The sequence below is a fragment of the Xenia sp. Carnegie-2017 genome, unplaced genomic scaffold (assembly GCF_021976095.1).
Source record: "Xenia sp. Carnegie-2017 unplaced genomic scaffold, XeniaSp_v1 HiC_scaffold_22, whole genome shotgun sequence".
NCBI lineage: Eukaryota > Metazoa > Cnidaria > Anthozoa > Malacalcyonacea > Xeniidae > Xenia > Xenia sp. Carnegie-2017.
The window spans coordinates 17,065,576-17,082,153 of NW_025813485.1; the positions used below are offsets into that span (position 1 = coordinate 17,065,576).

General features: G+C 33.3%; 2 long non-coding RNA genes and 1 pseudogene across 2 annotated transcripts; all 3 read right to left on the minus strand.

Annotated features, from left to right (window-relative positions):
• Positions 1–2,328: 2,328 nt before the first annotated feature.
• LOC124447374 lies at positions 2,329–3,078 on the minus strand. Its single transcript, XR_006948712.1, has 3 exons — positions 3,047–3,078; positions 2,427–2,482; positions 2,329–2,358 (listed from the first exon to the last, which is right to left on the minus strand). It is a non-coding gene; the product is annotated as an uncharacterized LOC124447374 (long non-coding RNA).
• Positions 3,079–4,512: 1,434 nt separating this feature from the next.
• Positions 4,513–13,684, minus strand: LOC124447355 (annotated as a pseudogene).
• Positions 13,685–14,127: 443 nt separating this feature from the next.
• LOC124447366 lies at positions 14,128–14,834 on the minus strand. The gene is made up of 2 exons (XR_006948704.1): positions 14,640–14,834; positions 14,128–14,232 (listed from the first exon to the last, which is right to left on the minus strand). It is a non-coding gene; the product is annotated as an uncharacterized LOC124447366 (long non-coding RNA).
• Between the last annotated feature and the right edge of the window lie 1,744 nt (positions 14,835–16,578).

Below are 16,578 nucleotides of genomic sequence, written 5' to 3' on the forward strand. Positions count from 1 at the left end.
ATTGCAGCGTGTTAACTAGTTCAACACCCGGCATATTTAGACGTTAGTGAAATAATGCAACATGACAACTTGCCTATTAATTAACGCTAAAATGCTCTACCTTTCCAAAGCTGTAGAACCGCTTCACGAATTTGGACCAAGATAATAAAACCATATTTGTAATCCTCAGAACAAGATCTTTAAGACGATACTAAACACAAGTAAATTGTAGCGTGTTAACTTCATGAAAATTAGATATATATAAACATGTCAGTTAAGTACCGCGAATATTAATTAACGCAAAACGTCTCCACATTTCTCAAGCTGTAGATTCGCTCCTGGAATGTCGGCCACAATAATAAAGACATATTTGTAATCCTCATAGCAAGATCTTTAATCTGATACCAAATACGAGTATATTGCAGCGTGTTAACTAGTTCAACACCCGGCATATTTAGACGTTAGTGAAATAATGCAACATGACAACTTGCCTATTAATTAACGCAAAATGCTCTACCTTTCCAAAGCTGTAGAACCGCTTCACGAATTTGGACCAAGATAATAAAACCATATTTGTAATCCTCAGAACAAGATCTTTAAGACGATACTAAACACAAGTAAATTGTAGCGTGTTAACTTCATCAAAATTAGATATATATAAACATGTCAGTTAAGTACCGCGAATATTAATTAACGCAAAACGTCTCCACATTTCTCAAGCTGTAGATTCGCTCCTGGAATGTCGGCCACAATAATAAAGACATATTTGTAATCCTCATAGCAAGATCTTTAATCTGATACCAAATACGAGTATATTGCAGCGTGTTAACTAGTCCAACACCCGGCATATTTAGACGTTAGTGAAATAATGCAACATGACAACTTGCCTATTAATTAACGCAAAAATGCTCTACCTTTCCAAAGCTGTAGAACCGCTTCACGAATTTGGACCAAGATAATAAAACCATATTTGTAATCCTCAGAACAAGATCTTTAAGACGATACTAAACACAAGTAAATTGTAGCGTGTTAACTTCATCAAAATTAGATATATATAAACATGTCAGTTAAGTACCGCGAATATTAATTAACGCAAAATGCTCTACCTTTCAAAGCTGTAGATTCGCTTCACGAATTTGGACCACAATAATAAAACCATATTTGTAATCCTCATAGCAAGATCTTTAATCTGATACCAAATACGAGTATATTGCAGCGTGTTAACTAGTCCAACACCCGGCATATTTAGACGTTAGTGAAATAATGCAACATGACAACTTGCCTATTAATTAACGCAAAATGCTCCACCTTTCAAAGCTGTAGAACCGCTTCACGAATTTGGACCAAGATAATAAAACCATATTTGTAATCCTCAGAACAAGATCTTTAAGACGATACTAAACACAAGTAAATTGTAGCGTGTTAACTTCATCAAAATTAGATATATATAAACATGTCAGTTAAGTACCGCGAATATTAATTAACGCAAAATGCTCTACCTTTCCAAAGCTGTAGAACCGCTTCACGAATTTGGACCACAATAATAAAACCATATTTGTAATCCTCATAGCAAGATCTTTAATCTGATACCAAATACGAGTATATTGCAGCGTGTTAACTAGTCCAACACCCGGCATATTTAGACGTTAGTGAAATAATGCAACATGACAACTTGCCTATTAATTAACGCAAAATGCTCCACCTTTCCAAGCTGTAGAACCGCTTCACGAATTTGGACCAAGATAATAAAACCATATTTGTAATCCTAAGAACAAGATCTTTAAGACGATACTAAACACAAGTAAATTGTAGCGTGTTAACTTCATGAAAATTAGATATATATAAACATGTCAGTTAAGTACCGCGAATATTAATTAACGCAAAACGTCTCCACATTTCTCAAGCTGTAGATTCGCTCCTGGAATGTCGTACAATAATAAAGACATATTTGTAATCCTCATAGCAAGATCTTTAATCTGATACCAAATACGAGTATATTGCAGCGTGTTAACTAGTTCAACACCCGGCATATTTAGACGTTAGTGAAATAATGCAACATGACAACTTGCCTATTAATTAACGCAAAAATGCTCTACCTTTCCAAAGCTGTAGAACCGCTTCACGAATTTGGACCAAGATAATAAAACCATATTTGTAATCCTCAGAACAAGATCTTTAAGACGATACTAAACACAAGTAAATTGTAGCGTGTTAACTTCATGAAAATTAGATATATATAAACATGTCAGTTAAGTACCGCGAATATTAATTAACGCAAAAATGCTCTACCTATCCAAAGCTGTAGAACCGCTTCACGAATTTGGACCAAGATAATAAAACCATATTTGTAATCCTCAGAACAAGATCTTTAAGACGATACTAAACACAAGTAAATTGTAGCGTGTTAACTTCAAAATTAGATATATATAAACATGTCAGTTAAGTACCGCGAATATAAATTAACGCAAAACGTCTCCACATTTCTCAAGCTGTAGATTCGCTCCTGGAATGTCGGCCACAATAATAAAGACATATTTGTATAGCAAGATCTTTAATCTGATACCAAATACAGTATATTGCAGCGTGTTAACTAGTTCAACACCCGGCATATTTAGACGTTAGTGAAATAATGCAACATGACAACTTGCCTATTAATTAACGCAAAAATGCTCTACCTTTCCAAAGCTGTAGAACCGCTTCACGAATTTGGACCAAGATAATAAAACCATATTTGTAATCCTCAGAACAAGATCTTTAAGACGATACTAAACACAAGTAAATTGTAGCGTGTTAACTTCATCAAAATTAGATATATATAAACATGTCAGTTAAGTACCGCGAATATTAATTAACGCTAAAATGCTCTACCTTTCCAAAGCTGTAGATTCGCTCCTGGAATGTCGGCCACAATAATAAAGACATATTTGTAATCCTCATAGCAAGATCTTTAATCTGATACCAAATACGAGTATATTGCAGCGTGTTAACTAGTCAACACCCGCATATTTAGACGTTAGTGAAATAATGCATGACAACTTGCCTATTAATTAACGCAAAAATGCTCCACCTTTCCAAAGCTGTAGAACCGCTTCACGAATTTGGACCAAGATAATAAAACCATATTTGTAATCCTCAGAACACGCTCTTTAAGACGATACTAAACACAAGTAAATTGTAGCGTGTTTACCGTATAAAACCGTACTATCTTGAATCCTGTGGTACCTTCACAGTCGACTTTGCACGGCTGTACATTCGCTCCACGAATTTGGACCAAGATAATAAAACCATATTTGTAATCCTCAGAAAACGTACTTTCGGATGTTACCAAACACAAGTATTTTCCAGCGTGTTTATTTCTTGAAAATTAGGCCTTTTTAGATGTCAACATTTATGCATTGTAAACATCGCGCAATTATTTAAAGTAAAGAGACAAAAGCGGAAGTAGTCTTTAAAGGCTGCAGATTTGCTCCAAGACTTTCGACCAAAATAAAAATAGTATAATCCTTGTCTAAATAACTTGGTCTTTACAACGGCACCAAACACGTGTGCATCTTTGCTTTTTGTAGCAAAAATACGGTTTTCTATTTTGTTTCTGAAACTGATGTTATTTAATAACATTAAAATGAATGTGGTGTCAACTTCACACTTTATGCTAATTTTGAATGTTGTGGTGAATCCTGTGGTGAATGTAAGGATGAATGTCAGGATGAATCCTGTGGTACCTTCACAGTAGTTATAAAAATTGCTATGAAACCATCAAACATTCAATTCAGACAGTGAGCTTGACTATGTTAGTTCAGTTGGCTATCAGTCGAAATCGGTCAAACCAATCACAGTAAGACAAAATTCAAATGAACCAATTGTAAGATAGCAATTGGACTCCCTTATAAGGTCCGGCCACCCTATTATCGGTCGAGATTATTCAGACTGTCCACTGATCTGGCCATTGACCAATAAAATAGCGTTTCTGGCGTTCATAGACTCCTTTATAAGTCGAATCAGTCAAGCCACCCCGCTTATCAGTCGGTTATTCCAGGTCAATTAAAATTCAACTGATCTGGTTACCAAGGAGATATTCCCTTGCATTAGTCATTAGTTTTCAATAATAAATAAAGCTGGATTTTTATCACGAAGTAAATGCGATAATAAAGTAAGAATAATTAATGAATTTTTAATTAATATGAATAGGTAATTTTTGAATTTCAAACATCAGTCGCGCGACGGATTTGACATACTCTAGATCCGCCCCTGCTTATGGATGCAGTATTTGTTATTGTTATAACATTCGACAACGGAAAACAGAGAAAACGATTCAGCACAAACAGATGACAGAAGAGTTTCCCCATCGGACTGTTGAAATTGATTGCATCTTAAAGTTGTCGAAACATGTATCTATGCGAGTATTTATATGCTTCTAAAAATTATCGTTTCCGTCAAATGTCTACGGACTTGTTGCTATTTGCTGGTAACACTTACATCATCAAGTAGCTGTCATTATTGACTAACATTTGTCATAAGAGAATCATCACACCGTTTCAATAAACACATGCTACTTTGAGTCATTGATCACCAGATCTACATCTACGACTAAATATCCATTTAAATATCATTACTAATCGCTACGTTAAAAAAAATCTGTTAAAAAGAAAATACTTGAATGTTTAGCTGTGTCAATTTCTGTACACAAAATGAGTAAACATGTTTTGTTAATTCATGCTTTAAGAATTATAAACAGCAGTTTGCCAAACTTTGCACGCAGCAGATTATAGAAAGCAATAATTCAAACAATAGATTCTAACTTTTTAGACTCTTCAACACCTTGCGTGTCATTGTGATTTGTCGTATTCATATTTTGTAATACTACTGGGCTATTCAAGTAAGGTGCTTCATTTGGAGGAAAAGCATCGTCTGCTAGCCTTTCGTAAGAACCAGCATCATTTAATTTCGGTGTTGATGGTTCAACAGCAACTTCAGGTAAAGGAACTGTAGATGCCGTGTATGCATCTGTGGGAGGGGTGGGTAATGGTGCATTGGAGTCATAGCTAAAAATGAACATAATATATTGTTAAAGTTAACTATAGAGTAAATATTCTTCAATAAAAAACATGCTTACGTTGTAAATAGTAAGAGAACTGTACATAAAGAGAGTACTAACCCATGTAATTTATTGGAAATGAGCAATGGTTGTAAGTAATAATCAGATTTTTTTTTCAATAATTCATCTTTCTCCCCTTGCCGCATCAATCTCATCAGCACTTGCTTCAACGTGTAAATATGGATTCGTCTAAAAATGATGAAGAAATGCACGTAAGAAAGAGAAAGTGATGAAGTTGTCATTAATATTATCATTGCACAACACGTAGCAACAACAAATGTAAATAAATTAATAAACTAGGGTTGTGTAATGGCTACTTTAATTTTACGCATGAGGGGGGGTGGGAGGTGACGCCAGGCCTCAATAACGGTCATTGAGGTGAAAAATTTGGAAATGTATTTGTTGAAACAAACAAAACTTAATGGAGCTCACAGGAATCAACCAGATTTCCTTGGATTGCTTTCGAGCTCACTTAGTCACAAATTATCAAAAAAATTAAATGCGCAAGCTTAGTTTGCTGGGGACATTCATTTATCGAAGTAACCAAGTTTACATCATTAAATGAGGACTAAAGTCATTAATAGATCACCTTAATACCAGCAACCCCAAAAAAGTTATTGTAGTCTGACAAATTCCTTTTCATAATAATCGCTCTACACATAATAACAGTAAAAGGCAACTTTGTACACAAAAAAATGAGTAACAAGTTTAAGAATCTAGCACTGTTTAAAAAAGTCTAATCGTATTTCATGTGTTTCTAAAGCATTAATATTTTTACTCTCAAACAAAAATAATGAAATCGAACAGTTAAATAACAACGCCAAATGATGCTCAAGAAGTCAACGTTGACCCCATACCTTTTCTGTACGTCGCTCAAGTATTCTTCCAAAATGCTCAACTAGCCTTGAAAATGTCGGCCTCTCCAAAGGTTCATCCTGCCAACAATCTCATGATTGTATAGATTTCCAACGGACATTTAGTGGGCTGTGGCATGCGTTTTCCTTGGTTTAAAAATTCCAGCAATTGTTCAGCTGGTAGATCAGGATAAGGCGTACCTCCAAGAGTCATCATTTCCCACAATAAAACACCAAACGACCAACTAAAGTTAGTAAACAAATGTGTCAATTAACATACGTTAAGAATAAATGGAATAAAAACATTCTATGAATAAAGTTGAGAAAACTTGCATGTCAAAATAACATATTTATAACTTACACATCACTTTGATGAGTATATATGCGATCAAATAAAGATTCTACAGCCATCCATTTTACAGGTAACATACCACTGGATGTCTTTACATAAACATCGCTTTTATATATATCTCGTGCCAGACCAAAATCTGATATTTTCATGACGTATTCTTCAGCAACAAGAATATTACGGGCAGCAAGATCACGATGTATTAACTGAAAATAACGTAAGAATAAAAAATCGGAATAAACACTAGCTTCACATTTCACAAATCACAAATATTATGATGCATTTATTGGAGTTTAAACATTTTGAACAGGCTAGTGAACTTTCGTCGAATCGTAATCATTTTACTACAAGCGTTTTCCACCCTTGCCCCCTCCCCCCTACCTCATTTCCTGCATCCGCCTCATAACCCACCATAAGAGGAGAAGAGGCTACGATTTTACCTTTCGTGAAGCAAGAAACTCCATTCCTTTGGCAATTTGAAAAGCAGCACCAACAATATCAATTAAAGTAAACTCTTTCTCTGGATCATAGATTTTCTTTTCCCAGGTACTTTCATAGAAAGATCTTTGGATCTTAAAATGTCAGCAAATTTCCATGAGGACAAAATTCTAAGATTACATAAAGTTGCCGTCCTGTGGTACAAGCGCCGAGTAAATTAACGATATTTTTATTTTCACCAATGTGAATCATTAGTTTCAGTTCCTCTGCTAAATCACGTATTTCGCTTTCTGTTGCATGAGCTACAGGAATAACAAAGTTTTTCAAAAGAACAACAAAACTCAAGATTTGTAAAATGATATGTAAGTTTCCTTAAAAGAAAGTTTTACCTTTAACAGTTTTACAGCAACAACGGCATTGGTCAAATTAGGTTCTAAGGCTTTCTTTTAGGTCTTTGACTTGCTCTCAAAGAACGTCAATTCTCGATCTTCTCTTATTAGCAATACTGCTCTTATCGCGGGATTTAAAGCTAAAATTCCCATTGCTTCAGCTTTGTAAACTTCTCCAAGGCTCCTGCACCAAGACGATCACCCATAACAGTCTTTCAAAGGAAATTCCCAATCAGAGTCGTACGGTAAATTCATACTTTGCTCATTAAGCGTTATGGGGTCGATCTGAAAAGAAAATACGTTGCAGTTTTAGACACAGTTTAGACTAAACTGATGAAAGAAGATGAAAGCTAAATCTTCAGGAATTTTTATTGAGCGATTGGAAACCATATGTTATTGAAGTAATTGTATTGCAGTTGATTTTTTGCAAGAGTTAAAAGTTTCGTGTAACAAGACTACATAGCTAAAATAAAAACTAGTAGCAACTCACTGAATAATTTCCTGTTCGTAGAAAATATTGATGCTTGTAGAACAATAGTTTTTGTTTTTCTTTTCTGTATAAAACTAAGATGACAGCACCAATGATGAAGAACGATCACACCAATAACTAATCCTACAATGCTTCCTGTTGATAGGTCACCACCACTTCTGGCAAATATATCTGGTTGGCGACGATCTAAAAAATTAAGAACAAATACAAAATCATTTTGAAAAATAAGTTTTAACAATGCATCCTCTTAACTATATTAAATGCCGTTTCTTATTTTAAAGTTTAACCACGCTCGTAATTATATTTCTATATGAATTAATTATTATTATGACTTTCTCATATCTGGGTTGAAATGATCTAAATACTAAATTTATTTCTTCAAATTTTGTAGGTCTGACAGAAATATTAAAGTCTTAAAAACACTCCAACCATCCACACGGCAATGAATTTTGAAAAACTTTATATAAGCCAAATGAAAACTAGCACCTACCTTGAAGTCTTAGTGACAACAAACGCTTCTCTGTAATACCAAAGAGTTCCATGCCTTACAAGAATAATTTCCGATGTAAGATTTATTCATTTTTTCAACTGTCATAACTATTTCCTTCTTTGCTATAGCTGTGAGCTTCACATCACTATCGATAGAAATCCATTGTACCCAAGGTATAGGATTACCGCTTGCTACACAACTAAACCTTTCCTTTTCATTGGAAGACTTTCATCTATTAAAGTTGATGGTTCGTCGATCTTTGGTTTACCTAAATAAAAATTGCACAACTATTCTTACAACATTTTCATATGAACCTTAAATTATTTTGTTGAAGGACGTATATACTTTCATTTGCAACACAATAAACTTTATCATTTAGAAAATCTAACAGTGTAAACATTGTCAACCTACCAGTAACATTAAGATAAACAGTTGCTGTGACGTTTCCTAACTGGTTTTGCAAAGCATGTGTAGTTTCGAATGTGAAATATCAACGCCACAAATAATAAGAGTTGTTCCATCATTCAAGTAATAGTTAGGAACTTGGGTTTTACAATTTGTGATTATAACACGACCAATTTCTTCATTTCTTGACCATGTTACTTCGGGTGGAGGATTACCTGACACATTACAAATCAACTCTGCGTCTTTATCTTTATCCTTATTCACTGTAGAATCTTTCATCTGATAAATTACAGGAGGATATATTCCTGTAGAATAGTAAAACAAAAAATTTGTTCGAATTGCAAACAGTATGGATGTGATTCGCAAACAAACATTTACTGTAGGTAGCCAAACACATCGACATTTTCTATCAAACCTACGTAAGGAAGAGCTAGTCGTACTTATTGTGAACGTTTTAACCACAAAGTATAATTTATATATAATCGTTGGATAATCGTTCGTTAAAATTTTAATTTCAACTCAATGTTTTACAAAAATTAAGTTTTACTTTCGTTTTGAAGACGTTTTAAAGGTCAACTGTCATACTGTATTTATATCGCAATCAAAGAAAACCTATGCAAAAGAGATACATAAGTGGTTAATGAATAACCTTTCAAAGTCAAAGAAAAATAATATCAAAATTTCACACGTTTAGATAGTTCATGCTAAGATAAAAGTTTGTTCCTTATGTTAAACAGCGAAAATTCGCAATTTTTTTTACAAACTTTTTTTAATGCTTTTGGTGATAAAAAATTTCAAAGCAACCAACCTCGTACATTCAACGTTACAGCAGCATATTCATTAGTGAGAGCATTTTTTTCACTACATCTGTAAGTTCCAGAATCATTGATGTTGATATTTCGTATTTTCATTGTAACATTACGATATTGAGGATTTCTACTTATGGTGATGTTTGTTCTTTCATTATTTATCACTTCACGGCGAGGATTTTCTTTGTAAAACGCAATATTACTACGAATCAAAACATCTACTCTGCAAATTGCCATAAAGTCCTCGTTTTCATTTAACATTACTTCCCCAGAAGGAAAGACTTTAAACGGATCAAAGTTATCTCCTACAGCAAAAAAAACGAAACGTTTCACCAATGTTATAATAAATAAAAAACATTTATCATGTAAACAAAAAGAAAATCTTACCAAATCGCAGAAACCTAAAAATTCTACTGTCATTTCCATGAATGTTTTGAGCAACACATCTGAACAACATTGAGGCTTTATCCTCAGACCACGGTATCTTCAAAATGCTGTCATATTGTCCTTTGTTTTTTCCTTTTTTAAACGAAGACTTATACTGTGAAGGGATCCAGTTATTTGAAACAGGTTCACTACTGTTGCTAACGATTTGTTGATACCAAGTTATATTTGGTCTTGGATTAGACCATCTTATCATGCATTTAATCTCGCCTTCAGTGTTGTGTCGTGCTGTGAAATATTCACTATTTCCTCTGCTGATGGACGGTGGCACTGCAAAACCATTGAAATTTTAAATAAATTATTTCAATTTCAATTACAACAGCTATACAAAGTGCATTACATTGTTCAAAATATACTTATTATTCAAATTGAAAAGATTGCTGTGCAAATTATTTATGAAGTTGAAAGATGAGAGAGGACAAATCTAAGCAAAGCAAAATGCCAGCAATTTTTCTAAGCATGAAAATAATAAAATATTTAAGTACCAAAACGGATCAAGCACGCTCTGTAAATTTCTTTGAAATTTGAGAGAGTTTTAAAGTTCATACGCCTTCACAATGTGAAAATGCGATGGCGTACAAGCATCTACTGAATAAGTTTGAGGAAATAAAACGTTGAAATCGCCATAACACTGTGCTATACTCAAAAAAGTAGATCCCTATTGATCTTTATGTCTGGACTGTAATGTAATTTGTGACAAAGACAAAAATCGCTTCGTTTTTGGGTATAATCTTGACCCTCCGTTTTAATGAAAATAGTTACTACTAAATTGCTCAAGATGTCATACAGATACTAGCTGCAAGAACTCGCAAACATGAATGATAATTCGTTTGGTCAAATAATACGAAACGTGAAGCGCTGTTCTTTTATTCTGCTCACAGTGCTGGCGAGTAAAATGTGAAGCACAATAAGAAAGCAAAATGTCTTTTTCCTGCGAGTCTTAAATGCATTTCTAATGTTTTCGGTGACAATGAAATAAAACGCATGATATATGTAACATGGATTCAATGAAATACTGCAATAACGTAAACATGTATATGTATAATACAATCTGAGCGATGCTAATTATAATCAACTTCATTGTGTGGTGATATGTTTCCAGACTATCCATATGTGCACATGTACAATCCAGATATGTACGATGCATACCAATTAAAACGTCAACATTACCGCAGTGGGTCAGACATACTTTAGACGCCTTTCTTTCATGGTAAATCTCACTCAAAAATTAGTAATCTTACGATACCATATGATTCCCTTGTTTTCTAACGTTTTGATTCAAAAAGATTAATGAGCATCAGATATTTTGAAATAACGAAATTTTCATTTGAAAAACCTGTTTGAAAGTCAGGTGTAAACTTTGTCAATCGAGCAATAAACGTTTCATCACTAAATAAAATGGGCCATTGTTGAGTACATAAATGAAAAATCTAGGTATACCTCCAACATTGACAAATGAAACAACGTCCCTCCCAGGAGGATTGTTGGTAGTGGCAACACATGTAGTTTCCATCATCTCTCACAAAGAGATTGATTCAATAATCAACTGAGGGACACCGTTTAAGCCATATTGATCCTGTTCGCAGCCAATGAATTAAAATTTAGAGTATCTTTCATTTTCTTTCCAATACAAAATATAATTTCTTTGCCATCCTTATAACAAGTGATATTTGGAAATGGATATTCCTCAACAAAAAGCGTTATCTCAGCTTTATCAGCTTCATTAAAGTGAAAAAATTTATCACAGAATTTATTTGGCATCTTCTTTCTAAACAAAACAAACAAATTTTACTTCGTTAAAGTTTGTTTTAAATACAATCCAAGCATCCACATTCTACATGAAAATAACACGCAAGACAATTTAACATAAACTTTAAAATCTTTTAAATAAGTAGATATTAACGCACGTTGACGAAAAACGTTTGATGGAAATAGGTAGTTGGACTTCATCTGGTTCATTTGACAGTAAAAATATCAAAATATAATAATCATATTTGGTTGTGAAAATTTTGTTTACGAAGCACTAGAAATTGCTTGCGCACGACAATGGCACAGATAAATAGTCATTGCTATTCAAAAACGAGATGTTGTTCTAACTTACAAACTTTTATAAAATTCGGCTGTTATGCAAGCAAACTTTTAGCTTTCACATTGCAGAATATTTGAATTTTCACTATGCATAAATTAGAGTACAAATGCAAACTTGAATAATTGATGAAAGAATACAGTTTGCCAGATTGTGAACAAAGTTCGTAGTGTGGATCCCGAGTTATTCCAGGTTTCCCGTCAACTTCCGATATTAAAATTAAATGTATATGAACTTTTTCTCATTTTGTGTGAACTTTTGACGTAAGCAAACCTGATATTTTAAAATTTCATATGGCAACACTGAAGGAATAAGTATGTAACACTGAAGCAGTGAACTCGACATTTGAATAACTGGAATGATAACCGAAGCCAAAAATTGAAGCCAAAAATATTTGTCGTCTCATTCGTCATCACACGTCAGGCTCTAGTCTCTCGTGTTCCTTTTAATCATTTTAATCATTTGTCCCTTGGTAATGGTAGAGTTCGGATCTTGATCAAGCGTAAAAATAACGAAAAGAAATTTTTGGAAGAAAGGTTCACGGAAAGTGAATCAAAGTGATAAATCGAAGCAGGGTGAGGTGAATTTGGTCGATCTGCTTTTACGCTGCGGTTTCCTTTAAAACATATCAAAGTCTTTAAGGTAAATGGTTTGAACTTGGGAGTATCGTTATGTTTGTAAATGTAGATCGTCCCGTTGGTATAGTCCTGAGAAGGACTGTTTTGTTGTTGTTGACTGACTTTTCGACAACCTTAGCAGTAGTCATCTTCGAGTCAAATGAATCAAAGAGATGACTACCACTAAAGGTGTCGAAATCGATCAACAATCAGTGCTTCTCAGAGACAAATCTACATTCTAAATTTACAAAGAAATCTTTAAGGATATTCAATTGATATCGAGATGACAACCATGTAGTATTTCAAGCACAATAAAAATCGATGAAAAATACAATCGCTCTGTAAAAGAATAAAATGCGAGTTATAACTCAATATGTTTTTATGAAACTGGATATTCAAGTTTCTTTTTCTTCGGAAAAACAGATCTTTAATCCACTGAAATGACAAAAGACAAACTGTCTGTCACCGTTTGAAAATTTACCTTCGGACGAAAGAAAAGTTTATGCTTGAATATTTTCTCGTCATATTTCCTTATTGTATTGTCTTTTTAGCATACAGAGTAATTTTCATTTGGCTTTTCCTCGTTACAAGTTGTAAGTTACAACGAACTCACTGTAGTAAAGTTTCAGCTGTAAAAAATAAACTTTTGCGAGGAGTTGGCCTCGTGTGTTGTTTGTCGTGATGTTGTTTATATGTTTATGCTTTCGCAATTTGTATTCAAATTTATATTGGCCTGTATGTTTGGCACTCAGGGGAATGAAACTGGCGTACAAACCGCGTGAATATTCGACTTTGACGGACTGGAACTGACGTACAAAACCGCGCAAGAGACTAGGACTTTGGCTTCTTTTCTATAAAATGTATTGTCGTTATCATTCAGATATATATATATATGGAGTTCACTGCACTGAAATGCAAGGTAATAAAGGAGAATCGTAAAATTATCCGAGATTTGATTGCCTGGCGTTTGCGTACGCTTTGACCCATTTTCAAAACTTTATTATTAGCTTTAACAACATATGCCATGCTTTAACACAATTATGTGTTCCAATTGCTTTAGCTTTGTCATTTTGCGTGCAAAATATTTCATAAGTGCCTCTTGGCAACATAAGTCTCGTCCTAAACATAGTCATCATAAGCGACAATTTTGCTCTCAGATGATCCAATCAAAGTACAAATACCTATTTCCACCAAAAGTTTTTGCAGATCTTGGGCGCTGATTACTATAGCGACGTTTTCCTGTTCAAGTATTATCGTTAATCATGAATAAAATAGTGCTCAATACATAGTAGAGCTGATTTTTATCAAAAGGAAAAACTGCAATTCTATTTAATGTTATAACTTCATGATTAATGTTACCAGTATATAAATAAATCCAAAATTCCAACGTAATTCTAATCATCCAATGAATATTAAGGACTTAATTTTTATGGCATTGTAGAATTTGCATGATTTTGCTTGATACAAAATTGAACCTACCTATGACTTCTAAAATGCGTATTTGGATGAAATTATCCTGTTATTTTTCCATCAACTTCACATCTGTAAACACGTTTTATAGACACTTGGAATGTGATACACTTCAACACTTTTTGAGTAGTTGTTCTAACAGTAATAAGACTTTCAGGAACATGATCCTCAACTATTGTAACATTTAGTCTTAAAACGCCTGAACCATTTAATTTTTGTTGATCCTTTTCCATACTCACAACGAAATTCAAAGTTTGAACCTTCAGTAACTCTACTGGTCACATCTTTTGGATAAATCATAAATTCATATTTTCTTGCTGCAAAAAGAAAAGATAACAATTGCTGAAATTGGAATCAAAAAATAATTTAGAGACACCAAATTTGTTTAAATAGTAGAATAATTCAAAGAAAATAGCATTATTTTCACACAAATATTGGACAAAAACATGTCAAATCAAGATATTCTACCATAAAACAGATATATCTATCTAATTCATTTAAAAGAACACAAAATAGTACATTTAACTTTATCTTTATAAAGCAAACAGTCTGTGTCAAAGTGATGTTAAATGTTACTTTACTTTTGAGGAATTAAGACAAAATAATGTTTGCCTTGGAGAAGGTGCATATGTTTAGAATTTTCGAACATTCAATTATATCTACACTATAGTAAATGTGACAGAACTACTAAAAAAGGTATAGCCATTTCAAATAATACACATACCTCGTCGGATGATAAGAACACCCAATTTAATAGTCATCTCTTTACCATTTTGATCAAAAATACATGAATATCGCCCACCATCCAACACTTTTAAATCGGACATGATGAGAAATGTTCCGTTGACTTTGATTCTGTCGCTAGGAATTATTTCCACATTGTTACGAAAAAATTTCACAGTGCTGTTGCCAGTCAAGGTTACACCATTAAAGATTTGTTGAGTTTCAGTTTCTTTTGTGACAACTTCAAAACATAAAATAAATAGATAACAACAAATAAAACTCAAATGAAGAAAATATGAAGAAAATATAAAGCATTAGGGTGATCACGTAAACATTTCAAAACGCTTTTGTGTAGTTTAGGCGCATAATCTTTGGCAGATATGTATGCTTTTCGCAGTAACTATCAATATTACATTAGAGAATGTGTGTCACCAAGATGTTGATCAGCATGGTGGCTTGGTGTGGCATTATTATTATTTGTTGTCCATGGAACTTTGACCAACTGACAACTTTAAAATAAATTTTAAGTAATTTTAAAAGTTTTGAGTTGAAATGGCATTGTTTCCTAAGTGTGGAAGGCCAAACAGAAGTTGAACAACACGATTACGTTCATATTGAATTATACCAGGAGAGGATAAGACAAAAGAGTTAAATAGAATTGCACAACAAACAGATAATTTGCTGCTTATTTTCTTCAAATTTTGAATGAAAAGCGTAGCTATAGTCCTATGACTATAATTTACAACTAGAAAACTAGTAAATTGCCATTAAAAAATAACAGCATTGAGTTTTACATACAATAACTGTATTTTCTAAGCATTTTAATGTAAATATGTTCTGCAAAGTGAAATTTACTAGTATCTGTGTCCGTTTCGAAGTTTGTACCAACTCAGCACTTCATAATTACAGTCAAAATTTTAAATAATATTTTTTTGCTGAATTTTTCAGCTAAATTAGATGACATTATACCATCTAACTGGATTCAGTGTACCAATGGCTCAAAAATTAACGTTGTAAACATAAACAGAAGCGTGCAATTGTGGTTGACACACATTCTTTAACAACAAAGCCTGTTCAAAAGAGAAGAGTAGGGGGAAAAATAGCACAACAACTTGTACAATCACTTGCTAAAAAGAACACAGATAAACAGTACACACAGGATAACTTGAGTTCATACTTAGAATTAAGCAATTTGAATTTCCTAATTACATCATTCAATGATATGTCACTAAGTATTCAAAACTGAACTCAAATATATTGAGTTGACAATGAGAATGACATATAAACTATGGATGTTTTGCAAGTGATACATTGTGTTGACATGATACATCAGTGAGGACACTCAAGATGAATGTTGAATGTTTTAGTCTTCCAGTGTGTAGTTCAGAGGCGTATAGTCAATGGCAAATCAAATCAAGGCATTAGGGTTCTAAAATTGAATGAACGAATGGTCTAAAAGTTTTAAAATGAATGGCAATTAAAGAAAAGCGAGTCCTCCCATATCGTTTACGTTTATAATTTAAGAACGGTTTTATAGCCAAGACTGAGCTTCAAAAATACACAAATAACGTTGTGCAATGTTAAGAAATACGTTTAAAACAGACACTTGTGTTAAACCGCGACAAATAGCGTTATTCATGGAAAGAATATTTTTCTTTGGCATATTCGGCGTTTGCTATTTTATCTAGAAGTCTAAAATAAGAAGCATGAATCAAAGAAAACTTACTGTTTGGTAGAGTTTGCGAGAATACTCCAACGATTATGGAGATTATTAGAAAGAAAATTACTCCATAACATCTTGATTTTGAGCAAACAAACACCATTATTGACAAACAATCCAATGCGATAATATGAGGAAATTTCAAGAACAGCACCAGCCGTTAATACAATTGATCAATCTAACTAAATCAATTTAATAGATCGTGACTTGTATATAAACA